This window comes from Magnolia sinica, chromosome 3 (genome assembly GCF_029962835.1).
Source record: "Magnolia sinica isolate HGM2019 chromosome 3, MsV1, whole genome shotgun sequence".
Taxonomy (NCBI): Eukaryota; Viridiplantae; Streptophyta; class Magnoliopsida; order Magnoliales; family Magnoliaceae; genus Magnolia; species Magnolia sinica.
The window spans coordinates 9201177-9220297 of record NC_080575.1 but is presented as its reverse complement, the minus strand read 5'-3'; the positions used below and the strand labels follow the sequence as shown (position 1 = coordinate 9220297).

Here is a 19121-nt window from a genome sequence, read left to right as displayed (position 1 = left end):
ATGATGATGTTATTTGTTCTGCTGTTACAGAATGTATTTTCTTTTGTCAATAGATTGGTGAAATTTGAGATGAGTTACCACATCAATGCATGTGTGCTTGTTCTTAGGAGCTAATAAACTAAACTTTCTTTGACATAGCTCAATCTACTGTCCATATTGTGTTGTGATCAAGGTATCCTGTATCAGTATCGGTTAGCGTAACGGTGCCCTCCAATACCGACATGGATACGGGGGTGTAACAGCGATACGGGGGCGAAACGGCCCATAACAGTGCAAAAAAAAAAATTTTGCCAAAAAAATATGGATTAAATCCAGAATATTCTAAGCATTCCAAATATGCATTCATTTATAAATTGGAACAAGTTTATGGTGGTGTAACGGTCCACTTTTTGGTGAGAAGTTGTATCGGACTGTCTGATGATTTTATATACAGTTTCAGAATCTAATCAACAATCTGTAAAATGCACATTAACATGTTCTACTATGATTAACACATTATATTATATCATTAAAACAGCAAAACTTTCAATAAAAAATGATTTTTCGAATTAAAAAAAAAGGGTCGAAAATAGTGCGTAAATAGAAAAAAATTATAAAAAAATATAAAATGACATCAACAATCTGTAAAATGCACATTAACATGTTCTACTGTGATTAACACATCATATTTTACCATTAAAACAACAAAACATTCAATAAAAAATTGATTTTTTGAATTAAAAAAAAGGGCCGAAAATAGTGCGTAAATAGAAAAAAATATAAAATGACAACAACAATCTGTAAAATTTACATTAATATGTTCTACTATGATTAACGCATCATATTTACCATTAAAACAGCGAAACATTCAATAAAAATTGATTTTTTGAATTTTTTAAAAAAGGGCCAAAAATAGTGCGTAAATAGAAAAAAATTATAAAAAAATATAAAATGACATCAAAAATATGTAAAATGGATGTTAATATCTTCTATTATGATTAACACATCATATTGTACCATTAAAATAGTAAAACATTCAATAAAAAGTATAAATACTTATTTTTGAGGAATTTCTGCAAAATGGCCCACGAAGCTTCGAATTAAGAAAATCCTTAATATAAGTTGTTTTTATTTGAAATATCAAGTTAAGATTGGTCGAAAATAGCAATAGAATGATTTAGGAAGAGTTTGGAAGAAAGAAGTTAAAAAAAAAGTGAAAAAACGGACCTTAAAAAGCCAAAAAAAAAAGGTGACCATTTTTGGACCGTTACACCCTGACCGTTACTGGGCAGTAACGGCCGTTATGCCCCGTAACGGGGCCGTAACGGCCATTACGGCTACAAAATTGGTGGGGTGCCCGTTACGGCCCCGTATCGCGTAACGGGCACGACTGTTACCGATATGTAACGGCTGATACGCCCATATCGTAACCGATACGGGACAACCTGGTTGTGATATGTGATATGATGATCTCATAAACAAACAAGCTCATCTAAAGTCAAGGCAAAACTGTTGATTGGATTTGGGATCCTTAACTTTTTTCCATTGATTTGTAGTAAGAGGAACATAAACTAAAATATCAAACTAAATGATCGTCCTTAACTATGATGGTATTTGTAGGTGTCAGAGAAGAAAAAAATTTGAGAGAGAGGGAAAAAGCACATTAGGGCTGGACATCCAACCCTTATTTATATAATATGAGATGTAGAATTACAAATATGCCCTAAGCACCCAAGGGAGAAAAGAGGGCAAAAGAGGAAAAATAAATAACTAAAGAGAAATAACCAAGGACCAAAGCCCCAACGTGCCCACATGTAGATGTCTACACTCCCTCTCAAGCTAAGGTATGGATATCAATCATGCTTAGCTTGCAAAGAATATGTCATCCAACTTCCACAATAAGAGCCTTATTGACAATATCTGCCAATTGAGCAGAAGATGAAACAAACTTAGTGGAAATAATGCAAGCAACAACCTTCTCATGAATCAAGTGACAATCAACTTCAATATGTTTTGTCCGCTCATGAAAAATAAGATTAGAAGCTATATGAATAATAACTTGATTGTCATAATATATAGGCACATGAGTTTTCACTGGAGTCCTAATTCAGTAACAAAGCTTTTTAACTGCATATTTTCACATATGGTGTTCACCATAACATGATACTCTGCTTTGACACTAGACTGAGCAAAATTGTATGCTTTTTAGTTTTTCAGGTAAATAAATTACCTTCGAAAAAAGTATAGTAGCCTGTTATGATCTTACCCAAGTTGCATCAGACTATCCTTCCATATCAAGATTATTATGACAACTAAATAGGATCTCATGTTTCGGAGAAGACTTAATGTGGTGTAAGTTGCGACAAACTACTTCAAGGTGACCGAACGGGGAGTATGCATGAACTGACTAACCCCAAACTCACTGCAAAGATAGATCTCGGTGAGTAATGGTTAAATATATCAATCGCCTAATCAAGCGTTGGTACATATGACGATCATCAAGGAGTTCCCTACCTTCCGCTTGTAGCTTCTTATTAACTTTCAATTGAGAATCAATAGGTTTGACACTTAGATTATCCATTGCAGTCAATAAATCAATGACATATTTTTGTTGAGATAAAACTATGCCTTTCTTAGAATGAGAGACTTCAATTTTAAGAAAATCTTTGATGTCAAACACCTTGCTTAGATATAATTTCAATTGAGAAATACCATTAACATCATCGCTTGTAACAAGGATGTCATCTACATTGACATGCACAATAATGAGACCTTGCACACACCTCTTAATAAACACAAAATGATCTGAGTATGAGTAAATCCGATACGAATCAAGGCCCCATTAAACTACTCAAATTAGGCTCAAGGAGCCCGTTTCAATCCTTATATAGCCTTCTTAAGATGACATACCTTCCTTTCCCCACCCCCACTCCCTTTCTATCACATCTAGGAGGAGGGAGCATATGATCGTACTCAAATCACCATTCAAAAAACATTTTAAACATCTAACAGGTGTAAAGGTCAATGTAAATTAGCAGTAAGAGAAATGATCACCTGTACAAAATTCATCTTAGCAATAGGAGTAAAGGTCTCAGAGTAGTCCTCATGAAAGGTCTATGTAAATCCTTTAGTTACAAGACGGGCTTTATGTCGAGCTATACCACTATCAGGATTGTACTTGAGAGCATACACCCAACGACAACTCACTGGATTATTCCCAATTCGTAACTTAGTCATCTCCCATGTATGATTCCTTTCAAGGGCAACCATCTCCTCCTCCATAGCTTGTCGCCACAAAGGAGAATTAAGAGCCTCCTTAAGGTTTTTAGGAATGTTGGAGGAAGAACACTCGAGAGCAAAAACAAAGAACCTATATGTTGAAAGAATGATAGGAAACAAAATGTTGAATTGGATGAGAAGTACATTGCCTTTTCGCTTTTTTGATAGCAACAAGTGAATTTAAGGAAGAGTCTAAATATGGATCACTATAAATGGGCAAGCTAGTAGGAATGTTATTATTACCTACCACCAAAGGAGCATACTTTGTAGTATTGTGAGGGAGAATTAGAGTATGAACAGTCATTCTTTCGTATGCCTTTAAGTTTGATTTAGTGGAATCATAAGTAACCTTATCTCTAGCATTATTAGGTTTAGAAGGGACAAACACTATCTGATCAGACTCAAGGATAGGAACTGGAAGAACCATAGACTTGTGCTCCCTTTGTCCAAATGAAAAGTATGAAACTTCTTTAAAAAATATAACATCCATAGAGACAATGCTTTTTAGTGACCGGATTAAAACACTTATGTCCTTTTTGCAAAGATGAATATCCCAAGAAAATACATTTGATGGCCTGATTTGACAATTTATTTCTATGAGGATCAGTGTTATAGATGGAACAAACACACCCAAAGACCCTCAATGGGATTTATGTGATAGGATAGAATGCTGAAAAATATTGAATGGATGATTGCCTAGCACGAACCTTAGTGGGCAGATAATTAATCAAACAATGAATGGTAAAAACAACTTCTGACCAAAAAGATTTAGGAATAGACATACTAATAAGAAGTGCACATGTAACTTCTATAAGATGCCTATTTTTTCATTCAACAATTCCATTTTGTTGCGGAGTATTATGCACAAGTGGTTTGAGAATTAAAATTAATATCGTGCTCTTGAAGATAAGATATCATGGTATAGGAAAGATATTCATTTACATTATCTGTACAAATAGTACCAATATTCATATTAAATTGATTTTTAACACAACTATGAAATATTTTGAAAAATGGAGCTAATCCCATATCTATTTTTCATTAAATAAATTCACGTTATAGGAGAAGCATCATCAATAAACAAGACAAAATATTTAAATCCATTAGAAGCCATGAGAATTGGACCCCATACATCAGAATGAACCAAAGAAAAAATTCTACTAGACTTTCTTTCCATAGGCGGATAAATAGACTTATGATGTTTGGTTAAAATACAAGCCTCATACTACAAGCTTTTGACCTCGCTAGACTTGATGTAACAAAGACTATAAGACTAAACTAGAGGGATGACCAAACTGGCAATGCCAAATATGAAGGTCTTCCTTCTTGACACTTAGACGTTGACTAATATGACTTGAAGTATCTGAAAAAAAGAACATATAATTCATCCTTGCCATGTCCACCATCAAGCAACTCATTCGTCTTCGGATCTTGAAAGACACAATGACCAAGATAAAAGGTCATTACAATTTAGGTCCTTCATAATTTGACTAACAAATAACAAATTGGATGCAATATTAGGACCCAATAAAACAAAGGACAAGGAGAACGATGGAGAAACAAAACAATATCCTTTCCCCCAATAGGTGTTAGGATACCATTTCCTAATTTCACAGTACTTAAATTTAGATTAGGAATAAGTAAAGAAAAATAAATAAATGTATTTGTCATATGATCAATAATATCCCAATCAATTATCCAAGGACTTAACACAGAAGTTGTGTGAAGAGCAGTGATAATATTACCTGTTTGAGCCAAGTAGACAAGGAGACCTTATTCTGAGTGGCATCCCTTAACAGGGCATCATATTCACTTTTTAAGAGATGAACCACATCACCAACTGATGGAACTAGAGGTGAAGTTGTGTAAAGTATCCTGTCCCAAACAGTAGTTTGAGAATCCCTGACATCTTAAGCTACAGAATTGGTTGCTTGGCCTCAAGGTTGACCATGAAGGACCCAACAATAATCAACAATATGTCCATGTATACTGCAACGTGTATACAATCAATTCATACCAAAACCATGACCAAGATCATGGCCACAAACTCGACCACTATGACGACCTCCTTTTCCTGTACCTCTATCATGGGCAACAATAGCATTGTCAAAAATTTTGAATCCTATCATTAGAGTAGATTTTTCAACCATAGTTGATCCCATCATAGTTCAACACTTCTTATCACATAATAGTAAGACATACACTATTAAGTGATGGTAAAGAGAGTGGGCCAAGAATCTGGGTGTGAGTAGGTTCAAAATCAGGATTAAGACCTGCCAATGATTTAAAAAAATAAAATTTCTTCTCAATACTTCTTTTATATCCCTTTGCATTTGTGAAACACACAAACCGAAGATCATCCATGAAAGACTATTCATTCCACAAACCACTCATCTTGGCATAATGATGTAGACATATGATTTAATGCTAGCATGCAGCGTGGAGATTATGAAAGAGTTCATAAAGTAATTTAATTAACAAAAGATGCTAATCCACTAAGTAATTAAGAGTAAACAATAAGAAATAAAATCTAATTGAACCTAAATCATATATCCGCATGCTAAGAAATCACATAAATCAATTAAAACTAGGCCCGATGGAAGGATATAACTTTTAATTTAGCATAGGCACGTTCCACACTCAAGGGACATTTGTAAGTTTTATGATAAGGGTTAGGAAGGGAAAAAATCTGAAATTTGAAAAATTAGGATTCATGGGAATTGGGGATTTTGGAATTAGGGTTTTTAAAAATTAGGGAAAATAAGAAATTGGGGACCTATGGTTTAGGGTAGGGTTGTGGGTGGGGAATCAAGGGATTTTGATGGGGGAAACAATGGGAAATTAAAGGATTGAGCGGTTGTCCAAACGGTCAGCCTAGGGGCTCGCATGTGTGGGTCGTTGGCTAGGGTTTTTGGGTCCTCAATGGTTGATTTCGGTTAGGGTTGAAGTTGGATGATGAAAAGTTGAAGAAAAAGATGATTTTGATGGTCTTGGATAGGAAGGGAAGAAAAGAGATGAAGTTTTTGGGAAAATTCCTCTTTTGGATAGAAAGGAAGAAAGACAGAAGATGATAGATGGAAGCCTCGTACCTCCGTTGAATGGGGAATGGAATCACAGTACACCCAAGCTCCAAATCACATGGAGTATTCTTCAAATCACACGAAGAAGAGAAAACACAGTTTTTTTTTTTTTTTTTAAATTTGCAAAATAATGGCGTTAGCGCTTCACACACCCATCGTTCTTTTTATAGTATCAGAAAAGACCTTTACAAAAAGATGCTATCAGATAAGATTCTCAACATAAAGACGCTTAATAAATTAAAAGTTGTTCCTAACTCCCTAATCTCAATACAAATGCAAGGTACACCAAAAATAACAAAGCATGTAAACAATCTAAACAACTAAACTATTTTGTGGCCCATGTTGGCTCACGATCAAGATGTCCGATGATGATCCAATGGTCCGATCATCATGCCCACCCAATCCAATAGTCCGATGTGTCCATCAAGCTCCTATATGTAGCCCACATGCATCTTCCTAGTGTGGGGTCTTCAAAGATGCATGGACATGCACGTGGGGTCTTCAATGTGTCTAGGAATGTGAATTGGGCCAAGTGGGCCCCATGTAATGGTCGTTTAGCCATAAGGAGATTGGCTTAGCCCTCCTCTGGTATGGTGCTCAAATGTCCTCATCACATAATAATCAGACATTGATCTCCCCCCTCTTAAATGACTGTTCTCTTGATAAATATTATACATGCGGGCTATATTGTTCTGATCAGCATACAATTCACAACCCATCAACCAAATCTCACATGCAGTGGATAATAATTTGAAAAATAAAAAACCTTCACTAACCTCTGGTTCCATAGAATTTAAGAGCCAGGACATACCCAACAAATTGTTTGATTTTCATTCACCATATGAGGGATCGATACTAGGTGGTTTCGATATACTACCATCTATATATCCTAACTTCTGTTTTCTTTCAACAAACATCTCAGCAGCTTTTGACTATTGGAGAATGAATAACTAATGTCTCCGTTTCGAGTCGATGTGATCAACAGTTTTAGATGTGGAAGATGAAGCCATGGTTAATCTCAAACAAATAGAAGAATCATGACTAGCAAGGCCTCACGCCAACCAATACCAAGTCACTGCTATAATCAGCTATAGCTAGAAGTATGACAAGCAAAGCCCTCAAAAAATAAAAATAAATAAATAAATAAATCAAAAGAGCTCCAAACCAGTCCATAAAAGAAGAGAAAAGGATCTTATGACTACAAAGGCTTGATAGTTTTCACAAATTTTGACAATCTTCACGTAGAAAAACAGGACTTAGTTACCTGATTGCTGGCATCAAATAGATTGCTGAAAATTTGGGCGAAAAGAACCTAAAAACTCTGCCATAACAGGAAATTCCAACAAATCCCAGCCAATGCAAATCAGTTTCTAAGAAAAGTGGAAGAAACCTTGAAGAAAATCTGTCTGGACCTGGATATCCAACAAACCCTATCTACTGCAACCTTTATCTATATATATATATATATATATATATATATATATATATAAAAGAAGAATATCGGTAGAAAAATGTGCTGAAAATCTTGTTGCTAGCCTCAAACAGTTTGCTGGAAATTAGGGGGAAAGAACCCAAGAACTCTGCCTAACAGGAATTTCCAGCAAAACCCTAGCTGATGCAACCCAAATAAGCCCACACGCAAATGTCTGCAGTAGGATTTTACCTAAAGGCAACCCACACACTTTGGCAAATCTGGCAATTTGCACCAAGGTTCAAAATATTGATACTCGAGAATGTGATGCTTGACTCCATAACCAATAAATATTGCATACTGGCCAATACGTCAACCAGATCACTGTGAATTTTGACCAAGTTAGTCCTATATCTGCAATACATATGGCAAATGCGGCATATTTCTTTTTCAAATATATATATATATATATCAGTTGTTATGATACATATCGGCCAACATTTTGGACCATGCTTTGCACTGTAAAATTTGACCTATGCCTGGTAGTAATGGTACTAGTCGGTCTTTTGTGCGGGTAAAGGAGGGGGTTGATGCTTGATTTGCAGCCAGCTGTTGAACTTCTATGAAGCGATCATGTGACTTCCTGTTTCAATATGATTCATAAAGCTGAACCCAAATAGTTGGGACAAGACTATTGACAATGAGTGGAGGGCAATCCTTGCAGCTTGTTGCGGCTTTTGATCGAACCCAAGGGTTGACAACCCCAAGTGCAGGGATGTGATGTAGTAATAACTTGGGAGTCCGAGGTTGAACCATAGGGAAATTGGTGAGAACACAACTAGAACTAAACAGTTTGTCTAGGTTTTTAATCCAGCGAAGTAGAAAGGATTTATAACAATTAATAAAAGCAACCAAGGATCCAGGAATCCCCAGTCAATAGAACTTGAACTTAATTCGTCTTCTCGAGTTGATAACTCAACTAGAATTGGATTTCAATCCATTCTAATTGGATGATATAACGGTAAATTTAATCACAAACATCCAACATGGATTAGAATTACGATCGGTTTGATCTCTCATGAAGATACAAGTAATCAATCGTAGGGAATCAAAACCATCTATTGTACCCAGAGGTGACAATAGATCAATTAAATTTACAGATTGATTCCTTCTCCAATCTAGGAATTCAATCACGTCCAATCACAATTCAACATAAAACCTAGAAACTTTCATTGAAAATGAATTAAATATCAAATATCCACCTAAAGGTTCATCCTTTAGCTTTAACTAAGAGATTACCCAAGCATAACTAACATCTTTAAACAAGAAAAAACAAACTCGGATCAACGAATTGAAGAAGAGGAACGATGTCGGACAAGCTTCGCCTTCTCTAGAGCCTTCCCTCTAACCTAATTCGTGCATTGAAATCCTAGAAACACCTCCTTAAACAGGAAAATTCCAAACTGACTTAAGATTTACGTAGTTGCATATGCCGTCGATTGATCAATCGTTTTTCAATAACGTCCAGCAACTGATTTTCAAATTCGCGCATTATGGCCGATTAATCGGTCTGATCCGCCGATCGATTAAACGCATCAAAAAGTGTCCACCAAGCTTTTGTCAAATTCAATCCGGTAATCTTAAGTAATTCTTATGACTAATTCAATCCAGAGAGAACCAAATTCACTAATATTGAGCATAATATCCACCTAAGCTCTAGTACTAAATATCCTAATTAAGTTCAGAGCAATAATCATACAATTGAATAAATCCCAACATTAGGTTCCATGAATACACCATGTAATCTAGACTTGTCACAAGTCACAACTACAGGTTCATACTTTCATGTTCAAAATGATAATCAAGGGAATGATCAGATCAACCAAAGCCTAAACCAAAACTTGCCTTACAATTCAACACTTCAATCTTCCAACTTTTGATTTTTCCATCGACGGCTTTCACTCTATTCTTTTTCTTTCTCTGTCCATTTAATTTTTATTATTTTTTCAAACAGTCTTTTCATGGACAATTTTCAATAGGTTGCCCCTTTCGACAACAAATTTTTTTAAGTTGGGTATTACTCTCTCTCTCTCTCTCTCTCTTTTCAATTCATTGAACATGATGGACAAATTTTCCAGGCTTGGTTGTTGACATTCTCAATAATCTAAGTCAACAATTCAGTAACCAACTAAACTCTACTGTGTAAGCTAGATATGACATGTTATATTTATGACTCAATCAATGTTCAAACTTCCCAATTAAAAATTATTAAACTGAACTCAACCTTAAAATCTATTAAGTAACTAGCATATAGGCTTTAAAAATTATCAATACTAGGTATCTTATCATTCTAAACCCTCATATTATCTTTAAAAACACCTGAGAAACACCCGAGATTACAGAAATCATCTTCTAAGAAATTCAAAAATTCAGCCCAAAACTCAAAAAATTCACAATTTAGCACAATTTGAAGATTTTCCCAATGGGAACCCTACCCCCCAACCTAGATTCTACATTGTCCTCAATGTATGAAATTTATGCAATATAAACTATATGAGAGGTCCTTGGTGCCTTTGCGGGGACTTCGACATTTTCAGATAGGAGCAGATTCTGGTCTGAACTCAGTGACGCTAGGAGCAGGTTCAGCGGTCCTTGGTGCCTTTGCGGGGACTTCAACATTTTCAGAAATGCTGAAGAGAAATCTTATGCCTGCGCCGTTTCTCACGCAATGCGATCCTTCTCTTCATGGATTGAGGACCATGAGCTTGTGGACCTTCCCCTGCACGGTTCCAGATTCACATGGTCTAATGGGAGATCTAAGCTGATGCTCGCCAGATTGGGCAAGTTTTTGATATCTGTAGACTGGACCGACGTCTTCCCATCGGTATCTCAATCAGCTCTTCCTAGAACGACATCAGATCACTCTCGAGTGCTGCTCTCAGCTGATGATCAGAGTTGGGGTCCCAAACCCTTCAGATTCGAAATCTCCTGGACCAAGATCGAAGGCTTTACCAACTGATAAAAGAATGGTGGGCAGGTTTTAACGTGGATGGTTTTACTGGATACAGATTGTGCATCAAACTGAAACTACTGAAGGAGAAAATCAAGCAGTGGAGAGAGAAGGAATTGAACAAAAGGGCCAAGGAATTGGAATCTCTATTAGCTGACCTTTAGGAGATTGATCTGAAAGTGGAAGATGGATCGACTTCATCTGAGCAAATGATCAAGATAATTCAGATCATTCAGAATATTTTAGCTAGAGTCCTGGAAGAGGAGATATGCTGGAGACAGCGATCGCATGCTAGATGGATCAAAGAAGGCGACAGGAACACTCGGTTCTTCCACAATATTGCCAGCGCACGCTACAGGCTCAACAAAATTTGCAGCATTGAGGTGAACAACACTATATCTGATGACAAATCTCTCATCCAATCTGAGGCTGTCATATTCTTCAGCTCTTTCCTTGAGAGAGAGAGACCTGGAACAGACCGGGCCTGGATTTCCTGCAGTTCGACAGACTTACAGATGAGGATGTGACCATCCTAGAGGCCCCTTTCTCCAGTAAAGAAATCAAGGCAGCGGTGGATGCCTTAGTTGGTGATAAAGCACCAGGCCCTGATGGCTTTCCAATAATGTTCTTCCAGTTATTCTGGGATATTCTCCATGAGGATATCTTGGCCTTCTTCAGTGAGTTCCAAGAAAGAGGTCGTCTCTCCAAAGGGCTAGGGGCGTCGTTCATCTTTTTAATTCCTAAGTTCCCGGGGGCCTCTAACCTCAAGGATTTCAGGCCGATCAGCTTGATTGGCGGTCCATACAAGATTTTGGCTAAAGTTTTAGCATCGCGGTTGAAGCAGGTGATAGGGAAAGTCATCTTGGGCAATCAAAATGCATTTATACCAAGAAGACAGATTTTAGACAGCGCCTTGTTAGCCTTCGAATGCACTGACTCCATCCACAAATCCAAATCTAAAGGCATCCTATGTAAGTTAGATATTGAGAAAGCTTACGACTATGTGGATTGGGCTTTCCTCAATAACATGCAAGCTCGTATGGGGTTCGGGAAGAAATGGACAAGGTGGATTTGAGAGTGCATTGGGTCAGCCCACTTCTCAGTCCTTCTTAACGGATCGCCCATCGGCTTCTTTAAAAGCTCTAGGGGTCTTCGGCAAGGCGACCCCCTATCTCCTTTCTTATTTCTTATAGTCGCCGAGGCCCTATCCATAATTATTTCCAAAGGCCAAGAGGAAGGAATTTATCCAAGGGATTCGAATCAAAGGACTTGACACCCCGATTTCCCACATTCAGTACGCCGACGACACGTTGCTCTTCAGTGAAGGCAACCATGAGAAGCTCTCCAGCCTCTGCACCACGATTCGATGCTTTGAAGCCGTTTCTGGATTAAAGGTTAATATGTCGAAATCTAAATTGTACGGGGTAAATCTGAATTAGGACGAAATCAACGGCTTCGCTGACTTCTTCAACTGCTCCAAAGGCAGTTTCCCGTCAACCTTTGTGGGCCTTCCGTTATGCATTGGCAGACCCCCAAAATCGCTATGGGACAAAATCATTGTCAGATTCGAGAAATATTTAGCCAGATGGAAGACCAGATACCTGTCTTTTAGCGGCTGCATCACTCTCATAAAATTAGCTCTATCCAACCTTCCCCTTTACTTCATGTTGCTATTCAAATGCCCTGCCCCAGTCTTGGCGTCCCTCGAGAAATTAAGACGTGATTTTCTATGGAATGGGAATTAGGATAAAAAGAAATTTCATTTGGTGAAATGGAAGGATGTGTGTAAGCAGTATCAAGCTGGGGGCATTGGTTTAAAAAGCCTCAAACTCATGAACCAAACCCTATTAGGCAAATGGACATGGCGATTAGGGAGTGAGGATGGGAGTCTATGGAACAAATTTATCAAAGGCAAATATGGTCGATCCCCAAGTGGTTGCTGGACTAGGCAGTCATCTTCCTGTAAGGCATCCGCCCTCTGGAGAGACGTCATCTCTATGCAAAAGAAGGTGCTCAAAGGAGTGGGGTTTACTATCGGTAATGGAGCTAAAGTTGAATTTTGGAATGATGTTTTTTGGTGATTCTACCCTCAAGGTGGACTTTCTTAATATCTATCAGATATCGCCTAATCGAGAGATAGCTGTGGGCGACTGCTTCTCCTACATCAGTGGGAAGCTGCTATGGGACCTGAGATGCAGAAGGAACCTCCAGGACTAGGAGGTTGTTGAATATGGGGCACTCCTGGACCGTCTCTCGAACTCCTTTCCAGATCCCACATGCGAAGACAGGTTAGTCTGGAAGGCCGATAAATCTGGTGGGTTCACGGTTCGATCTCTCTACAAAATTTTGGACAACATTTCCTCCCCCGATGAAGGCATCACAACCAATCATATTTGGCGTTACTCAACCCCTTCTAAAATTTCTTTCTTCGGTTGGTTGGTTGGTAAGAAAAAGGTTCTCACGATCGACAACCTTAGGAAAAGAGGTCTCATCCTTCCGAACATATGCATCTGCTGCATGACCAATGAAGACTCGGTGGATCACTTATTTATTCACTGCCCGTTCATCTAACAAATCTGGTCTCAAATCATTAGCCGTTTTTCCATTTCATGGTCCTTGTCTCCATCGATTGGCTTTTGATGGCTTGGCACGGGGTCAGGATTGGTCGACAGCGAACTCTAATTTGGAGAATATCTCTCTTGGCTATCTGGTGGGTAGTTTGGGAAGAAAGGAATTGTAGGACTTTCAGGAATGAGTCCAAATCGCCGGATTTTGTCATCCGTAGAGTGAAAAATATGATCATTGAATGGGCTGCTCGTTCCGACGCTTTAAAGGGATGTAATCTTCTTTTCTTTAGTGCTTAGGCGGTTCGCTTCCTCAGCGGCCCCTAGCTTTCTATAGTCTTTTCTTAATAAAATTTTCGTCACCTTTAAAAAAAAAAAAAAAAAAAAAAAACAATATGAGAGTAACAAAATAAAAAGGAGTTGGTGAAAAAGTACCTGAAAGGCGATAAGTATAGGAGCGAACTTTATTGATTGGTGCTTCAACAAACTAAAAACTTAAAACAAAACAACTATTTTACCAAAGAAAACTAAGTCTTAAGAAAGCAAGGGAAATTATTTCTGTCAGACTAGGAGATCAATCTTGATACATACGATCTTCCAAAGGTATAAACACATCCTCTGAAGAGTTTTTTTTTTCGACAAACGGTTTCAACCTTTGTCCATTTACCTTAAACACATTACCATTTGTGGGATTCACAACTTCCACGACCCCATATGGATAAACATTATTTACTATGAAAGGGCCGGTCCATCTGGATCACAATTTTCCAGGAAAGAGATGGAGACGAGAATTATATAGAAGATATATAGAAGAACTTTTTGATTTGGCTCAAATGTTTTTCTGAAAATGTTCTTGTCATGGAACACCTTCATCCTCTCCTTGTATATTCTCACATTGTCATATGCATCTTTCCTAATTTCCTTTAACTCCACAGGCTGGAGTTTATGCACCGTACTTGCTTTGTCAATGTCAAAGTTGAACTTCTTTATGACATTGTATGCCTTATGTTCCAATTCCACTGGCAAGGGACAAGCTTTCCCAAAGACAAGTCTATAGGGAGACATTCCAATAGGGGTTTTGAATGCAATCTTATAAGTCTACAATGTGTCAGTTAGTCTCAGAGACCAATCCTTACGTTATGGATGCTCAATTTTCTCTAAAATCTATTTGATTTCTCTATTGGAAACTTCAGCTTGACCGCTTGTCTTGTTGCGCAGCACGCCAACAACGCTAGTGAACCAAGATCCGATCACCGGTCTCACCCACAAACGATAAACAAGAAAGAAATATAATCTGGAAGTAGAATCAAAGCATACCAAACAAATCACAAGACAAAACCCCAGTAAGGGTAAAAAACCACAGGTGTAAACTTCCACTATGAATAAAAACGAAGATTACAAGCAATATACTAACCTTTTCCCTTTAGATATATAGAGAAAACCCTTTGCCCACACATTAGAATACACTAGAAAAGTCCTAGGAACCCCTATTTATACTTTAGGCAACTTCCCTTTCGCACCCTTGCGAAACCGCCTCAAATTTCCACAGTCCGTATCAAATCCGCAAAACGAATCTACATAACCTCGACTGGTCAAGCACCTCAGACCCAAAAAACTGCAGTTCGCTGGGCTTTGAGTCGAGCGAACCCTTATTGGTCGAGCAGGCTACTCGACCGGTCGAGCGGCCCTGTCGAGATGTGGCTCCACATCTCAACAATCTCCCACTTAGAAACACCACCATAAACCTTCGTCTTCTACATTCGGAATGTACCACCTCCCCGTCTTCAAGCTTGAAGACCAATCAAAGCTGAACAGAGCTTCAGCTTCTCTCGTGTGACCGCCTTCGTCAGCATATCCATAGGATTCTCACTTGTATGAATCTTCTTCAGAGCAATCGATCCATCTTCCAGTAACGAACGTATGAAGTGATATTTGATGTTAATATGCTTGGTTTATGAATGAAAGGCTGAATTCTTAGCCAAGTGTATTGCACTGACTGTCATTGTACAGCTTGCAATCTGCTTGCTTCTTACCCAACTCTTCCATAAAACCTTACATCCATACCATCTCCTTGCACGCTTCTGTACCTGCAACATATTCTGCTTCCGTTGTATTGATAGATACTATCTTCTGTAACTGAGAGACCCAACTGACTGCAGCACTACCTAGAGTAAAAACATATCCTGTAGTGCTTCTTCTGCTGTCAATATCTCCTGCCAAATCTGAATCTACGTAGCCTTGTAACTTGATTTCCGATCCGCCATAACACAGCCCTATATCTTAGTACCTACCAGGTATCTAAGGATCCACTTTATAACTTCCCAATGTTCCTTCCCGGGGTTGTTCATGAACCTGCTAACAACTCCCACTGCCTGAGCAATATCTGGCCTCGTGCTCACCATAGCATACATGAGACTCGCAATAGCTGACGCGAATGGGACTTTAGCTATGTAGTTCCGTTCTTCCTGCGTCTTTGCACCTTGCTTCTTAGAAAGCTTGAAGTGATTGGCTATTGGAGTGCTAACCGGCTTAGCACCTCCCATACTGAATCGATCAAGTACCTTGGCTAAGTACTCTGCCTGTGACAAAACTGGTTTCCTGTTTTCCATGTCATGGTTTATCCTCATGCCTAGGATTTGTTTTGCAACTCCTAATTCCTTCATGAAAAATTCTCTAGACAGTTGTCTTTGAGATGTCCTTCATGCTTGATCCGGCCACAAGCATATCATCAACGTACAGAAGAAGGATGATGTATGACGTATCAAACTTCTTCAAATAGCAACAATGGTCTGCATGACATCTCCTATAATCATTTCCCGACATGAAATTGTCGAACTTCTTGTTCCACTGCCTCGGGGCCTGCTTCAGGCCATATAGACTCTTCTTCAGTCTACACACGTTGTTCTCCTTTCATGGTGCCACGTATCTTGTAGGCTGATGCATATACATCTTTTCTTCAAGGTCCCCATGAAGAAAGGCTGTCTTAACATCTAGCTGTTCCAGATGTAAGTCCTCTGTAGCCACTATACTCAAGACCATGCGAATGGTAAACATTTTCACCACTGGTGAAAATATTTCAGTGAAGTCGATACTTGCCTTTTGTTGGAACCCTTTTGATGAGGACATCGTGCACACACATGCTCGCACACCACCACCCCTACGCACGTACGTACGCAGAAGGAGGACCCTACTATCAATCTAGCTTGATGACGACGTCCAGGGAAGGCCTCCTAGCTAGAAGATAAGTTTTGGTTCAAGAAAGTGGGCCCGATAGTTAAGAAAAGTCGATCATGGGATCTCATGATCGTGGCCCACTCGTCGGATTGATTTCATATTTTAGGTTTTGCTTATTGTTATTATTTAGAACATCGTGAACGCTTTAGATTTCTTTGTTTGGTTTTTATTTTAGTTCACTTCATCGTCAAGTAATATGTTGCGCACGTGGTGCGAGTTTTTGGGTTATAGGTTTTTTCCTATAAATAGGCACCCCCTATAGTTATTTTGATTCATTCAAGTTTAATAAAAATTCCTGCTTATTTTTTTTTGCTCTCTTCGTGAGTTGTGGAAGAATTCAAAAGTGGGTGCGAAGCCCTTCCTTTTTGAAGGACCAACTACCGTGGTGAGAAGCCAAATCGATCCCGATTCACCCCTATCTTCCATCATCTCTTTTTTCCCATCTTCTACCACCATCCGTGCTTCGAATTCGTTATTTGTTGCATCAATTTCTTCATTACAGCAGATTTCTAGATTTCGGCCCTGCAGGAGGTCAGAAACTTCGACGGAGTACTACGCACAAGCCGCCGCTTTGATCAACCCGAAACTTTGGGGTTTTGGAGCCTACCCCCAGCCGAATAGTGCCAAGGAGGGCTTTCTCGAAACCGACGCCCCCTCGCACGTGTAGCCAGGCACTTGCGCACGTACGAGCGCCCCAGGCCCGCTGTCCACACGCAGGAATCGTCTTTGGTTCAGGTTTTATCCCTCTTTGCCTCCTCGTATATGTTTTCTTCATAAACCCTAAACCTAGATTGCGTTTTTCCTAAATTGTTTGCCGTTTTCATCACCCTAGGGTTCCTTGAATTGAAATTGGGAAATCCCTTGGATTAGGGACTGCTTTTTATGCATGTGTGGTTGATTTCTATTTCCCTTTGACATCATTTGGTTTATAATTTTTTATTGGTCCAGTCCTAGCCTGTGTTGGTCTGGACCCGCATAGATTCCCCTTTTAATTGAATGATTTGGACTGTCATGTGGGATGTGGAATTTGTGTAACTGTTTCTGAATTGGTATGATCTAAGCCTAAATTCTTGCATCTCATACTTAAATTTCAGGTCCTGCATCACCTTTCACGACCAATCTAGCCTTGTACTGTTTCGAACCATCGTGCTTCTCCTTCAGTCTGTAAACCCACTTGTAATGAAGAGCTTTCTTACGCTTAGGTAGAGTGACTAGATCCCACGTACGATTTGACTCAAGAGAGTCCATCTCATCATCCATGGCCTGCTCCCATTTAACCCGTGTATCTGACTGTAATGCCTCTTCAAAACACTCTGGTTCACCATTATCTGTCAGCAGTAGATAATGTAAGGAGGGTGAATATTGGACCGTGGGTCTCCTCTCCCGAGTAGACCTCACAACCGGTGTCTGCGGCTCTGCCTCATAATGCTCCTGTGCATGATCATCTTGTGGCACTATAACACCCGTGTCCGGAACTCCTCTAACTCTACGAATTCTTTCTCATCGGCCTTATTTTGCTGCACATTGTCCTTATGCATCACCTTTTCATTGAAGATTACGTCTTTGCTTCTGATGATTTTTCTGTTTTCTATATCCCAAAAATGGTAGCCAAAATTATGCTGCCCGTAGCCTATAAATGTGCACCTCTTGGACTTCACATCCAACTTGTTTCTGTGCTCTGCATCAATGTGAACATATGAAGTGCAACCGAACACTTTGAAATGTGCAAGGTTCACTTCTTTCCCAGTCCACATTTTTTCAGGTAGCCCACCATCCAATGGTGCTGAGGGACTTCTATTGATGAGATATGCGGCAGTATTCACAGCATCTACTCAAAACGTCTTGGGCAATCCTACATATAACCTCATGCTCCTGGCGCGCTCAAGGATGGTCCTGTTAACGCGCTCAGCCATAGCGTTCTGCTGCGGTGTCCCCAGAATCATTTTCTGATGTTTGATTCCATTTGTTGCACAATGCTCCTCAAACCTCTTATCACAGTACTCTCCCCCATTATCTGATCTGAAACATTTTACTGTTTTACCTTTCTCGTTTTTTACAATAATTTCCCATTTCTTAACTACATCAAATACATCAGATTTGTGCTTTAAGATATAAACCCACAGTTTTCTAATAGCATCATCAATAAAGGAAACAAAATAACGTGAACCACCAAGAGATGATACCTGTGCCGGTCCCCATACATCAGTGTGTACAAGCTCTAAAAGATACGTCTTCGGAGCGCATCCTGTCTTCTTGAAGCTCACCCTCTTCTGCTTGCCATATACGTAGTCCTCGCATAATTCCATGTCAATAGACTTCAGCCCTGGTAGCTTACCTTTTGATAATAGTACTTTCATCCCTTTCTCACTCATATGTCCCAATCTCTGATGCCATAACTGTCCATTCACTCCAGTTGATGCGACTGCGAGTGAACTATACGATCCTGAAGTCACGTACAAAGTATCTTCCTTTTTGCCTTGAGATATCACCAAGGCACCTTTTGTAATCTTTCAGGAATCACTGGTGAAGGTTGTCACATATCCGGTATTGGCCAACTGTCCCAC

The 19121-nt window shown here is 39.0% G+C and overlaps 1 protein-coding gene across 1 annotated transcript in view; it reads left to right on the top strand.

The window, feature by feature from the left end:
- The window catches only part of LOC131239468 (calmodulin-binding transcription activator 4-like), a 117454-nt gene that overhangs the window by 22195 nt on the left and 76138 nt on the right, over positions 1–19121 (top strand). The gene's annotated exons all lie outside the window — the stretch shown is intronic.